Genomic DNA, 13,733 nt, shown 5'->3' on the forward strand with positions numbered 1-13,733 from the left:
CTTTTGGGATCCTTGCCAGCTCATCCAGGATGGTGGCACCAGGGCCACTCATATGACCCAAGGGCTTCTCCTGGTCAAGCTGCAAAAGGCAAAGATAACAATGATGATGATGATGATATTGTCATATAATTTTGCCTATAAGTTATGATCTATAAGTTATTAACCAAAAGTTGGGTTAATGTCTTTCTCTACCCCCAAGGGATACCGAGAACCTGCACTATGTGGGCAGCATAACCCTGGCCCTCTTATTCCCCAACTATTACTCCCAGTCTCCTTCCCCATGCATGTGGGCAGCCATATCTCCTGAACATACACCATTTGCAGGTTTGATCAGCCCCAGACAGCTGTGGGGCCCCCTCACCGTGTCCATGAGGGCCTCCAGAACCCGTCGGTCTCCCAGCATAGCTTGGATATTAATTAACATGATAGCCCGAATGTTCCTTGACAGCGAAGCCACTTTCCTCACTCTGATGAAAACTTCTTCTTCCATGCACTTGAAAGCTGTCATCCAGGACATGGAAATAACTCTTAGGTTAGAACGTTACTAGGATAATCCTGTCCCCATTCATGTGAGCAAAACTCATCTGTTTTCAAGCTGCTAACAAAAAGCATCTCTGTGGGTGATGTGTTTGAGCTCCAGAGTAGAGGTGTCAAAATAGGCTAGAAAGATGATGATACAGCTGAAATGAGGGGGCAGACACTGGGAGCAGAGATGGAGAATCTTAAAGGTGTCTTGGGATATGTAAGAAATGTGCAGCTGTAGAGATGAGAGTCTTCCCTGCTGTGGACTCTCAGTTTCCACATCTAAAATGAGGCTGTGGTGCCTTCCTGGCGGTACAAGGGGGTAACCACAGCACTGTGAAGCTGTCCACAGTTTCTGCAGCACGAGTTCCATCCCTGGCCGGCCAGGGAGCTACCCACATGGTGCAGCAGACCTCCTGACTCACCCACGGCTCCCCTCAGCAATGTATTCCAGTAGATCCGCTATTCTGCCCCCCACTCTGTCTCCGGTGAAACCACTCACCCCCCCGCCCCACACACACACGCCTCTGGCCTGTACCCAAGTTCGTGTATGTATAAATAAATAAATCTTTAAAAAATTAAAATAAAATGAATAAATAAAATGAGGCTGTGGTGACAATCACTGGGGTGTCGAGTATGTGAGGCACATGCAGCAGCACCAGCACACACCGCACCCTACAGATCACACTTGTGTCTGCGTCTTCTGAGTCCAAAAGGAATTAACCTCTCCTAGAGCACCTGAGGGTCTAAACCCACAAGACCCTGGTGCCCAGATCAGTGCCTGTTTTCTGACACAGCCTCATCAGGGTGGATGGACTGAGTGTGGATGAGGGAGGATGGATGAACAGATGAGGGATGTGACAATGTGTACATGGCGGCGAATCCAGTTGTCCGAGTGGCAGGAAAGCTCCAGGGGTGTCAGCCTGTCAGTTTCCACCCAGAAGCACATGCAGCAGTACAAGCACACACCGCACCCTACAGATCACACTTGTGTCTTGTCTTCCGAGTCTGGAAGGAATTAACCTCTCCCAGAGGTTCAAAGAGACTAGGTTTTTCTGCTCTTCTTCCCCTGCTTCCCCACCCCCTCCTCTCTACCTGCTGCTGCCCATCCCCCAGGGGACCAGATCCCAGGGCCCTGGGAAGGAGGCCACTGCAAGCATGTGGGGGTTCTGTTGTGCAGAGGTGAGTCCTGGGGGATCAGATCCCACTCTCCTGGCACAAAAACAGCTAACCCCGCACCTCTGGCCTGTACCCCAGTCCCTGCAGGCACAAATAAATAAATCTTTAAAAAATTAAAGTTAAATAAATAAATAAATAAATAAGGCTGTGGTGACAATCACTGGGGTGTCATGTATGGGAAGCACATGCAGCAGCACCAGCACACACCGCACCCTACAGATCACACTAGTGTCTTGTCTTCTGAGTCTGGAAGGAATTCACCTCTCCCAGAGCACCTGAGGGGCCATCAGAGACCTGCTGAGGTGAGAGGTCACAGGAGCAGAAGCTCCAAAGAGGCGGCTTTTCTGTCTCTGGGTTCATTGCTGAACCCCAGAGTCCATGTGCTCAGATCAGTGCCTGTTTCCGACACAGCCTCATCAGGGTGGCGGGACTGAGTGTGGATGAGGGAGGGTGGATGAACAGAGGAGGGATGTGACAATGTGTACATGGAGGAGAATCCGGTTGTCCGAGTGGCAGGGAAGCTCCAGGGGTGTCAGCCTGTCAGTTTCCACCCAGAAGCCCAGGTTCCCTCTCCGTAAACACTCACCTTGCCCAGAGCGTTTCTTTCTTCTTCCTGGAAAGAGAAATACAAGCCATCATGTCTTTTATGCATCCTCAAATTTGCTTTTGAGACACTGTGGAGGGTTTGTGCTCCCTCCGACCCCGCCTCCCTCCTGCAGCACCTCTTCCTGCCCCGTCAGGCCCACCCTCCACACCCTCAGCCCCCAGGAGCCCCCTGGACAGGGTGCTGGGCCAGGCCCAGGGCAGTGGTGGCAAAGGCAGGGCCAACTGCTGGGCGCAGCTAATCATGGCATGAAAGATTCCTCCCCCGACCCCATCACCTCTCAGAAAGCTGACTTTGCTTTCCGTTCTCACTACAGAAAATAACCACATTCCAATTAGTTCAAAGATGCTCTGTTTCTCTCCTCTCTGCCCCTTGCTTCCCCACCCTCCCCAACCTGTCTCGCCCATCACCCAGGGGACCAGATCCCAGTGCCTTGGAGAAGGAGGCCACAGGCCAGCACGTGGGCATTTTGCTATGTGACTTGACTCCTGAGGGGGATCAGATCTACTGGCACGCGCACACACAAAACCACTTGCTTGATGCGAAAATAGGCCTGAACAACTCTGGAGAGATAAAAAAAAGGGCTCACTCACCAGGAGTTAAAGAGTGACACACACACACACGCACACATACAGCCCCATCCCACTGTTCAAGGGAAAAAGCTTGTTTTTTATGTGTTTTCAAGGGTCCTGCTAGTGAAAATAAGGGAGCTGGCAGGCTGTGCAGGAGGGGCTGGTTTATTGTGGGGAGAGGACTGAGCCCCTGAGGGTCTGGTGAGCACCCTAATTACATTAGGGCTCACAGGGTTAAGGTCAAGTGAGAAAACACGCCCAGATGGGAACTTACTTATTGGACAGCATTTCTGCTTCTTCCCCTTTGTGATATCATGAAAACCTGAAAGGAGAAGGATCCAGGTCAGGAGAGCCAGGTCACCCTGATGGGGGCTTCCCCACCCCCACCCGCAGCCCAGCCCTGCTCCTGCAGACCCGAGTGGCAGCTCTTCTCAGGGGGACCTGGGGGCCCCTGATCAGAGGCACTGACTGGGGTGCTTGTGACAACTCAGAGCCCCTGACCTCTCTCTGGGCCTTCTGGGTCTGACGCTGAGAAGACCCTGGGATCTGCACCCATGGGTGCCCCTCGCTCCACCAGAGACCTGCCTGTGGAGGGGAGGGTCTGCTCCTCCCAACCCCCTTCCTGCAGGGCTGCCCCCTCTGCCCCTCTGCCGGGTCTCTCTGACCTGTCTCCTCCCTCCTGTCCTCTCCAGACTCTGCCAGCTTCCTGGGTGGCTTCATATTTCCAGTGAGAAATGTGCTAAAATCGTAAACTTTTGTAACAATAGGATTGTTTGACAGGGGAAGAGAACCCATGAAGGAAACAGAATTGAAACAGTCCTATAGATGAAGCGCTCACGGGCCCTAGTGTCCCGGTATCCAGGAGACGCGAGTTCCAGTGAGTGCACTAGTGACTCAGGTGGGGGGAGTGAACTCACTGGGGTGAACCTCAGCAGGTGGAGGCAGCAAGGCTGGGAGGGGAGGACCCAGAGTGTGGAGATTCTTTAAGGACTTGGCCCTGAGGGGAGGGAGTGGGAGGAAGGGTATGGGGAGGGCCCTTGGGTGAGGGGCTGTGAGGAGGCAGGGCCCTGAGCCAGAGGCCAGTCCTGGGGAGGTTGCAGGTGGCTGGGGGTGGAGACCCCTCTGTGCCAGTCCCTCCCCCAGACACTCCCTCTAACTCACCCCACTCTAGAGAGTCTGTCTCATTTCCATGTTATAGACAAGATGGCTGACGGAGAATTCTGGTTTTCTCTACAGTCACACAGCAACTCTTTGGCAAATGATTGAACTGGCCTGCACTCTGTTTTATTCTCAGATTTACTGTAGGGATTAAACTCATGTGAGCCTGGTGTCCAAGGCACAATGGTAAAGGCTCCTTCAGAGGCTTATTAGCATGAAACTATAACAGCCAGCATGGCCAATCACCCCCTCATGGACTGTCCAGGACTTGTAGGCACTGGCGTGGGAGCCTTGAGTTTCATTCACTTCATTCTCCAACACATGCGAAACATAATATGCTCGATGGCTGGGCTTCTTCTCCTCCCTCCCTGAGGACGTGGCGCTTTGTCATACGCCACGACCATAAAGCACAATCATCTCCCGCTGCCTCTGCAGGGGTCTCTGACCTCCCCTAAACTGGGGACACCACCCTCCTCTCTAGCCCTCAGGAGGGCCTTGCTCTGGGGAGGGCTGGACTTTCCCCAGAAGCAAAAGACACTGACCCTGCAAGACCAGATCCAATGTCACTGACAGGAGGAATTGACAGCAGGACCTGACCCTGACCAGATGCTGCAATCAGGATTCTGTAGAGGGGAGTGGGGGGAAGTGGGAGGAGGACACCCCCTCATCTCTGAGGAATCTGCCCCCAGCTGCATCAGGCTGACCTGAAGATGGGACCTACATGAGGGAATGGAGAGTCCAAGGAACGGGAGCTGGTGGGTTTGCAGCCTTCACGTCACCCAGTTTACACACTTGTTTTTTGATGTGAGTGGTTCACACACGTGGTGTCCGAACTCAAGAGCGTGTGTTCTGGGGACTATCTTTTTTTCAGGCTAGTGAAGGAGGAAAAGATGCAGGTAAAATCCCGCCTATGTGGCTAGGGCATCAGGTTTGCAGTCTGTGACTGTGCTGATGTCTTACAGGCGTTTACTTGGGGGTTGTGGATAAACCACAGAGGAATGATTCTGGGACTTCCCAGTTGAGCTGCCGAGGAAAAGGACCTTGCGGAAACAGAGATGGTCTGCACAAGGGCCGCCTTTGCCCAGGGCTAATGACAACCCCGTTTTTCACTCTTCACACTGTCTCTGTGTCTGCCTGTGATAACAGTTCACTGGGCCGTCCTTGACGGGGGTCACAGAGGGTAAGACATGTGCGTGCCCCAGACAGTTGATACAGGGAGCTGGACAGGCAGAGAAGTCAAGGTCCCATGTTGATGGTCTTCCCCTCTTTCCTCTTCTCAGCAGAAACACACCCCACCCCACCGACCCTCGCCCTCTCTCAGCCTTTACTTACGAAACCTGTTATTCTGAAAAAACAGCTGCTGCTTCTTATAGGCCATCACCATGCCCGTCTGTAGAGTCATCTCCATGTCTCTCAACATTTGGCCCTCTCCTTCTGCTTTAGCCTGGGGGCGGAAGCCAAGGAACATGGTCACATAAACATGTGGTTTTAAAGTCAAGTGGATCTGGAAAGGAGGTTGAAGGTCACCATCTACCCTGAAAATAAGTAAAATCCTGAAGAAAGAAAAACACCAACAACTGTTCTTGTATCTGTCGGGAAGGTAGGTCACATCACAGAGAAACCCAGTGTGCCCCAAATTGGAGCGACTGAAAGGCAGGTATAGAGAATCACAATTTACCAGAACAAAAACCTCCATGTGAACAGAGCCAAGGTAAAAAAAAGCCTAAACTGCAGCTATGGAACTGCTGCAGGCTCGATGAGGACAGTCTGGAACTTAGACACTCAAGGGAGACTCAGTCACTGAGTGTCTCTCCATGTATACGTTTTGTCTACAGGAGTTTTATTGGGGTCTCACTGTGAATATTGGAGAAAGAAAAAAAAAACACTTCATGTCTAGGTAGGAGGAGGAGGAAGAAAGTCATGTTGACAGATGGCAGAACATTCTGTTATCATTGCTAAGATCTGGCTCGAGAGACATTTTGCCAGAGCCTTACCTTTTGGAGTTTTTTTTTTTTTTCAATTTTTTAGTATAATTTTTACATGGTTGATCATTTTTCTACATAGCTTAATTTCTTCCCTCAGATGTAACCCCATAAAACTCCCACCACCAAGACAGCAGTGACCTGTCACCATAGTCTCTTATGCTCTTCCCTCTCCTGTTTTGCTTCCTCTCCCTTCCATTCCCCTGCTGAATTTCTCTGATTTATTGTTTGCCTGCTAGTTTTGTCTTTTTTTATCCTAATCCCTTGTGTGGTTTCCCTGTGTTCCTCCCATAAGTGAAACCTACTGGCTTTTTGCTTTTTTCCTTCTGGCTTACTTCACTGAGCATCATCCATGCCAGCTCCATCCATGTTGCTGCAAATGGCATGAGTTTCTCTTTTTTGATTGCGGAATAGTATTCCAATGTGTGCATAGACCACATCTTCTTGATCCAATCTGTTTTTTTTTGGGGGGGATTTAGGTTGTTTCCATATCTTAGCTATTGTAATAGTGTTGCAATAAACATGGGAATATGGGTTTCCTTTCAAATTAATATTTTGTGAGCTTTGGGTAGATTCCTAGGACTGGAATCGCTGGGTCGTATGGTAGCTTCATTTTCACTAGTTGGAAGGTGCTCCACACAGCTTTCCACAGCGGTTGGACCATTTTTGCAGCCCCATCAGCAGTGTAGGGGAGCTACTTTATCTCCCCATCCTCACCCGCATTTGTTGTTGCCCTTTTTTTTTTTTAATATGGGCCATTCTCACTGGTGTGAGGTGGTATTTCTTTGTGGTTTCGATTTGCATTTCCCTAATTACTAAGTGATTGAACATTTTTTCATATACCTGTTAGCAATTTGTATTTCCTCTTTGGAGAAGTGTCTCTTTAGCTCTTTTGCCCATTTTTTGACTGGATTGTTTACTTTGTTTTTGTTGGGTTGTGTGAGCTATTTGTAGAACGTTGTGATCAGTCCCTTGTCAGTTGTACGGAGTACAAAAATTTTTTCGAACTCAGTATGGTGACTCTTTGTTTTGGTTAATGTCTCTTTTGCTATACAGAAGCTTTTTAGTTTGATGTAATCCCAGCTGTTTATCTTTTGTTCACTTTCTTAGCTTTGAGGGATGAGTCTCTAAAGGCGTTACTGAGATGTATGTCATGTAGTGTTTTGCCTATATTCTCTTCTATATATTTTATGGTTTCAGGTCTTATGTTCAATTCTTTTCTCCATTTTGAGTTGTTTTTTGTGCATGGTTTGAGGTAGTAGTTTAGTTTCATTCTTTTGCATGGGGTGGCCCAGTTTTCCCAGCACCATTTGTTGAACAAACGATGCTTCTTGCATGGCATAGCCTTTGGCCAATGGACCATTAATATGGGCCATTCTCACTGGTGTGAGGTGGTATTTCTTTTTTTTTTTTTTTCACAGAACAAAAACAAATTTAATCTGAATTGCTTGCTGATACTGCTAATTTTCTTTTTCTTTCCTTTTTTAAATTAAAAAAAATGCATTAATGTGAACTATGTGCAGGGTTTGTTTTTAGTAGTGGTGTTTGTGCACATTGCCTCCGGGTGCTTTTCCTGGGTTTCTCTGATCATTCTCAGAGAAAAACATTCAGAAGTTATCCGTTCTCCTGCCACTATGCCCACAAACTGATTACGGGCAAAAGGTAAATGTAGAATTCTTCGTACTTTAGGGGGCAGAACTGGGTGTAACTCCTGATCTCTGAGAGTCATTGTTGTCCCCTCCTCCCTCAGGGTCCTCTGACAGGTTCAGAGAACTGGTCTTGTTTTATAAGAGACTGATATTCTCTTGTGTCAAAGCTGATCCATTCGGCATATCACTGAATGTAAGGTCCTCAGGTGGAACCTTATTTTGTGGTTCTGGTTGTCCGTTTTCTGCTTGCTTGCTTGTATTCAATTTGCTTTTAATATCCAGAGAACACTGGTTCTCCATACTCAGTTCACGGGTTCTCTTCCCGATTTCCCTTTCCACCTGATGCTTACTTGAGATCATTCCACGCCATTTTGGAGGTGGTGGTGGGGGCTGTGGCTGGCTTGCCAAGGTGTTGCCTCCCTCTGCAACACCAGTCTATTACTAACAGCCTCTAGCCCATGTTACTGGGTCTGTTGGCTAATTTGATGATTTAGTTGCTGAAATTCTAGTCGTAGCTGTTCCCTCTCAGCAGGTGGGAGGGGTTTCCATGACTGGCCACTTCTGACATGGATATTCTCTTCCTCTCACTGAAGTGTCCCTGAGAAGGTATGTTTTGATGAGGTGAATATGGAGAGCCTCCCCAGCCACCATGGGTTCCATATTGACTATAATCTGAATTGTTAATAGATTTTGTGGGCACTCCCTGAGGTACTATGGCTTGCATTGGGCCAGCACCCTGATAGATTGTTTTGGAAGTTCGAGAGATGGCACCAAACCAAGATACTGTTGGTCAATCTCCAAATGGGATGAGGTCATCATCACCGGTTTCCACTGCTCTTCTCTGAAGATCCAATCGCTGGTCTCTCATTCCCTTACTTTCCACATTCATCATTTCCACACTCCCTGCCACCACAACATCTTTGGGTTTTGCATCTTTGGTTCCAATGTAGGAGCCGATGGTGTCACATGACCAAGGGGAGTACTGGCTATAATCATTTCCTTTGTATTTTCCAGCTACCTTCAAGTCTTCATCCAAAAATTCCTCCTGATGGAAGGTAGGAGGTAATGTTGGTGATGGTGCAAAAGGAGGTGGAGAAATGACCTTTCTTTCCTCTAGCTGGGTCATTATTTCTTTCCGTCTGTGATGCAGCTCATCTAGGCTAGGATGGGGCTGCGGAGGAGGAGGAACCGGCTATAAGAAGGCTCTCTCATGTATGGTCTGATCTGAGTTGGATGAGGAGCCACTGGATAGTAACCATCCATTTGTTGATATCTTTCTCTGGATTCTGGTACATAGGACGGTACTGCTGCAGCTGGAATTTCAATGGGAATAGGACTTTCTCAGAAAATTTCCTCTCTCCCATAAGACTGAGCAGGGTATAGTCGAGGGCCATCATAGTGTGGAGGGTACATAGGTGGGTATTGGTGTGGCTGTGTGCCATACTGAGAATTTACTACACGATCTTGGAGGTAGGGTGGATAATGATCCAAGGAGTGAGGACCAGGTTCAGGTGCAGATGGTGGAGGTTGGACAAAGCGGGACACACATTGTGGTGGTGGAGTATAGTACATGCCCTGATGATAAGGTGCTGGTTCAAATGGTGGAGCATTTGAGGATCCGCGATATCCTGATAATAAACATCTGCCTGCTGAGCTGGATATAACTGAGAGCCTCGTGATACCATCTGAGGTGGTTTGGTGACGGCATAGGTGGAAGGTCTGCTGGTCCCCTTGGAGGTACAGGATGTGGATTCACAGGTAAGGCATAAATACTCTTGGGGACAGGTTCTAGCAGGTCAGGAGGGGATCCAGGGATACTACTGCTCCGGTGATCTATCTTTCCTACTTTCAGACTAGAATCGTAGTTGGTGTCTGTCCCTCGTGGAATCAGCTTTGTTACTGTGTTCCCTGCTGATACAATTCCATTTGGCAGAGCAGGGGGTTTTCTGTTAGGCAGATCCACTGCAGCTTCATCTGGAAGTACAGCTGCTGAAGGCAGGCCCACTTCATTAAGATGACCCAAAGAGGCACTCAGGGGTCTTCTGGGAACCAGGCGCTTGTTCATTTGACGGAATTTTTCCAGTTCCTCCTGTGAGTGTGCAAATGTACAGCTGGCTCCACGAGGACATCCTCTCTGCTTCATATCTTGACACATGTATGTTTTATATTTACTATGCTGTGGAGGCTCGTGTTGGTCTGCTTCTTTTTTGCTATAGTTCTGAATATAATCAACCAGCCCTTGTACCACTGTACGCAGAGCAACCAGCCCATTTTCTAGCTGTTCCCAAGTAGGAGGAGGAGCATCTGGACTAGGGTCAATGTTTGCTAACAGCTCCAAATGGGGTCTTAGTTGGTTCAACTTTGCTGGATCTCCAGTCCGCTGGAGAGCAATTGTTAATTCGTGAACACTTTGTGCAAAAGAGGCTGGGGTCTGCAACTTATCAATGATGGACTGCATATGAGATTTGTGAGACAGGTCTCCATAAAGCAATGAGGACCACTGGTCTGGTGCAATTCGTAAGCCTCCTTCCATAGCAATCTGCACTGTCTGGGAGTCATGTTCTCATCGCAGTGCTTCATAGGTTCAGCATTCTTCTTTCAGCTGCATCAAAGAAAAGTCTTCATCACGTTTGGTAACCTTGAAGCAGGAGGCTCTGTAAAGGAGCTGGACACCATGCCCAGTGCTAGTTTTAGAGGCTTGAGGAAACCATGGCTCCAACCTTTGCACCACAAAGAGAACCAATACTTTTCTTGACAAAGCAGAACCATCTTCTAACGCCAGCAGAACCAGCTTTAAAGCTTCCTCCTGCATTGCTGGTCCAAGGAACTGGCAACCCCTAGCCCTGACTGCTGCCCAAAGATTGGAAGAGAGTTGCTGAGGATTCTGGTGTTGGAGAATGAGCTCTGTGACTGTTCGTTCACCCAAAGATCGAGCGGCCCTCATGGCACAAATCCTGCCTTCTTCTTCCATTAGTTGACAGTGGACCAGAGTCATCAGCTTCCTCTGCATTAGGTGACTCAGAACACTCTGAGTGGTGCTATTCAGACCCACTCCTCTAGCACTGCTGAGTGATTTCAGATACAATGCTAATTCTTCTACACATTTCTTGGCTTCCTCATAAAACTTTGTGTCTTTAACCCCACTATACAAATGGGCTGCTGCTCAGGGAACTGAGCACCACCAGCTGCAGCAATGCTGAGTTCACAGGGAGGAGCTCTATGTCTGTTTGATAGGGGTCTGGTCAAATGGGCAAGCCTTGCGGTGGAGTTTATTCAGGCACATTCTGCAGGCAGTATGACCACAACCCAAACTGATGGGCTTTCAAATTGTTTCATCAAAAGTCTGAGTTCAAATTGGGCAGGAGAGGAAATCCGTCCATTGTGGAGCTTGTACAGGCATTGCTTCTGGAGTTAGAATTCACTAACACACACACACACACACACACACACACACACACACACACACAAATCTAAAGCAAAGATTCCATTGGAATCAAAATCTTTGAAAAAGTTTTGTCTTTTTTTTAAAATATGTTCTGTAGATACAGTCAGCACATAGTGTGCAATATAACCACGCTGGTCCGAGCAGCAGCTCCTCTCAGCAACGGGTCCCCGCAGCCGGCTGCCGCTGCCACTGCTGCTGCTGCCACCGTAGATGCTGACTCTGTCCCAGGCCGCAGGGCCACGGCTGTTGCTGCCACCACCAGCGCCGCCTCTGGCCTCCCACCTGCTACTGCTGAGGCTGCTCCTGCAGCAGAGGCCATCTTGTTGGTCGGCCTCCTCTTCCTCCTTCTCCACCATGGCCACCAGCCCGGTCTCCTGTGAGGTGGTATTTCTTTGTGGGTTTGATTTGCATTTCCCTGATTATAAGTAATGTTGAACTTTTTTTTTTCATATTCCTGTTGGCCATTTGCATTTCCTAGTTGCCCATACATATGTGGCTTTATTTCTGGGTTTTCAATTTGATTCCATTGGTCTGTGTGTCTGTTTTTGTTCCAGTACCATACTGTTGTAATTATTATGGCTTTGTAGTATAGTCTGAAGTCTGGGAGTGTGATGCCTCCATTCTCCTTTTTAGTCAGTAGAGCTTTGGCTATTTGAAGTTTTTTGTGATTCTATACGAATTTTAGCAATATTGGTTCTATTTCTTTGAAGAATGCTATTGAAACTTTTATCAGAATTGCATTGAATCTGTGAATTGCTTTTGATAAGATGGCCATTTTGATTATGTTAAATCTTCCAATCCATGAGCACGGCTGTCTTTCCATTTCTGTGTGTCTTCTATTTCTTTTAATGATGTTTTATAATTTTCTTTGTATTGGTCTTTCTTTGTATTGGTCTTTCACCTCATTTGTTAGTTTTATTTCCAGATATTTAATTATTTTTGGTACAATTGTAAATGGGATGTTTTTTTAAAATTTCTTCTTCAGATTGATTGTTTGCAGATGGGAAGTCTATTGCTACTTTACTAAACTGCACTCTGGGCCCCTTTGCTAGCTGGGTGGGCATGAGAGTTCCTGTGGTTTCCTTCAACCAGAGGACTTGAGGTAATGAGAGGCCCCTGATTTTGGGCCCAGAATTGCAAGGCTCTGGTTGTGGCCCTGTCTGCCGTCGGGTGCAGCTGGCTGAGTGGAATGCATTTACTAGTGTAGCAGTGGCAGCTAAGTGTCCCCAGTGCAGGGCACTGCAACTTCAAGGTTCTATTTGGAAGAGTGGGGTTTTCTTGAGTGTTGTGCCTGGGCTCAGAGCTCAACAGGCGCAGGTGACTGGTGTATTTGTCCTGTTCACTAGGTACCACTAAAGGGCTGAGAGATGATCCTCCCCACAGGGGTGTACTCCAGAATTTTGCCCTGTTCTGTGGAAGAGGGGAAAAAAAGAATTATACCTGTGCAGTTGGAGGCAGAGCTATGGCCTTGGTTGCCCACCTGTAGGTATCCAAGAGTTCCAGATTTAGTAGGGTGGATTACTGTGGGTTCCAAGCTAGGTTCCAGCTGGGGCTGAATGATGCTTATGGTTTTTGGTAGGCTGTGCATCTGGGATCACCCAGGATCAGCCAGGAGCCTACAGATCAGGGGTTCCTCATTTTCCATGTGTCCTTTCTGTTCTTCTGCATCCTGGTGAACTGCTGGTGGCCTATAGCTGGCTTGAGGTGTCTAGGTTTTGCTAAGAGCTCATTATTAGTCCTGTTTTTAGTTTTTTTGTTTGTTTGTTTAATGAGAGAATTTGATGCTAGCATCTATACACCACCATGTTGATGATGGCATTCCCTTCTGGAGTTTTAGAAGAATCACAACAAACTATGGCAGGAAAATTGCCAAATTCATTCTCTTCTAGCCCTCCACATGGGGAAAGTGAAATATCTAACTTTAACTCCTTCTCTACATCTTGCCGCACCTAAGATAGACGCAGGAGCACTAAAATGTTCTTGTGAAATTCACATCACAGACTAATGTGTTGATGAAACACCAAGATATAGTAGCCATGGGACCTTAGAATGGTTTCCCTCACCCCTTATATTTTACCTCCACATCACTAAAGATCATTTACCAGAGTTCCTTTTACCCAGTATATTTCATCTTCTATTCAACAAAATATTACAAGGTTTGATCAAGGAAAAAAGCAGCAATTTAAGAGACCACATCCGACTATCAGACTCAGATATAATATGGATTCTGAAATTCTTAGACAGGGAATTCTAAATAACTGTGATTAATATGCTAAGGGAGCTTGTAGAAAACAAATAAAAATTGCAAGAAAGGATGGGTAATGGAAGGAGAGAGATGGAATTTCTGAGAAAGAAGCAAAAAGAAATGCTAGCCAGATCAAAAGCACTACTTCAAAAATAAAGGGTGCCTTTGTTTGGCTTTTAGGAGTCTGGACCCAACTGAGAAAATAACTCTGTACTTGAGGACATCTCAAAAGAAATCACTAATTTGAAACACAAAGAGAAAAAAGATAATAAGTGGAATACAATAGGCAGGAAATGGAAGATAACTGTAAAAGTTATATGTATAATTGGAATAAAAGAGAAAATGAAATATTAGAAGTAATAATGACTGATAATTTT

The 13,733-nt window shown here is 47.2% G+C and overlaps 1 pseudogene; it reads right to left on the reverse strand.

The window, feature by feature from the left end:
* Nucleotides 1–7,677: 7,677 nt before the first annotated feature.
* On the reverse strand, nt 7,678–11,070 carry LOC119238229 (roquin-1-like; annotated as a pseudogene).
* Between the last annotated feature and the right edge of the window lie 2,663 nt (nt 11,071–13,733).

The sequence above is a fragment of the Talpa occidentalis genome, unplaced genomic scaffold (assembly GCF_014898055.3).
Source record: "Talpa occidentalis isolate TD23 unplaced genomic scaffold, MPIMG_talOcc4v2.1, whole genome shotgun sequence".
NCBI lineage: Eukaryota > Metazoa > Chordata > Mammalia > Eulipotyphla > Talpidae > Talpa > Talpa occidentalis.